A 1,165-nucleotide genomic window follows, 5' to 3' on the forward strand; every position below is an offset into this window, starting at 1 on the left:
TCCTCAGTAACTTGTGAGACGCGGTGTTGAGCGGAGGTCTGTCAGATTTCGCTCAGTTGCCTCTTTTTCTATCTCCCTCCCACCCCCGTCACTGAACCATATGATTTTTCTCATGTTTGGTCCCTTACACTTACGGTCAAAGACCACGTAGGCCTACGACAGCCAAGACTTGCTAAACCCGATGTCTTTGAGTGTTGTGGATTAACCATAGTGGATTTTATGAGTGAAAAAGACCTCCAGAGTGAGTTTATGAGTGTTAGAACTATTCAAAAACAAAAGGCCACGTACTCGGCTGAAATTTAGTTAGCAAAACGAACAGTCAGAGGGAGAGAGAGAGAAATAAAACATTTAATTCCTACCGGGCTTAGGCCTACCGTTTGGATTAAAAACAAGGTTGCTGAATAAGTTCTTCCCGTGTTACCTGGATACCTTTACACAGAACAGGTAAGTCACTTTGCTGATGCTTCGTGGTACGAAAGAAAAAAAATACAATCAATACTGGAGATTACTATGAGGCAATGACAAAGCATTTCAATGGGTTTATTCATTATTTATATTTACTTATGTGTCTCTGGTTCAGGGGCATTCCGGGCAGAGTAGACAGCGTGGGGTACGTACCCAGCGAACTTTAGATAGAACTTTATGGTAATGCTACGAGTACTCCTTTCATTTGCTATTCATTTTCGAGAAAATTTTTGAAAACAAATATATACATACTCTTAGTGTTTTTTTTTTCGAGAGTTAACCTGATTTATAGTATTATATATATATATATATATATATATATATATATATATATATATATATATATATATATATGTGTGTGTGTGTGTGTGTGGTGTGTGTGTGTGTGTGTGTGTATAACCTCCATTGGAAGAAGGATGTCACTACGATGCACGATATGCGATGTGTCAAGTAAACAGTGAGAGTATATGTACGTATTTTATCCACCATATATATTATATATATATATATATATATATATATATACTATATATAGATATATATATATTTACTGACGGATAATATACATCACGGGGTGTTGTGTTATACACATGATCTTTACATTAACGAGGGTAAAAATACTTATGACTATCGCTCGGTTTTCCTTGTGTTCTCCCTAAGAGTAATCTTCCCGTATCTCTTCTATAAATACAACTTCTGC

At 36.1% G+C, this 1,165-nt stretch overlaps 1 protein-coding gene across 3 annotated transcripts in view; it reads left to right on the plus strand.

Moving 5' to 3' along the window:
* Window positions 1-1,165, plus strand: part of LOC135197947 (uncharacterized) — a 189,025-nt gene continuing 187,860 nt past the window's right edge. For all 3 annotated transcript variants that reach the window (XM_064225239.1, XM_064225238.1, XM_064225241.1), the window contains exon 1: window positions 1-444. The gene's annotated coding sequence lies outside the window, so the exon portion shown is untranslated. The remainder of the gene's footprint in view (window positions 445-1,165) is intronic.

The sequence above is a fragment of the Macrobrachium nipponense genome, chromosome 21 (assembly GCF_015104395.2).
Source record: "Macrobrachium nipponense isolate FS-2020 chromosome 21, ASM1510439v2, whole genome shotgun sequence".
Taxonomy (NCBI): domain Eukaryota; kingdom Metazoa; phylum Arthropoda; class Malacostraca; order Decapoda; family Palaemonidae; genus Macrobrachium; species Macrobrachium nipponense.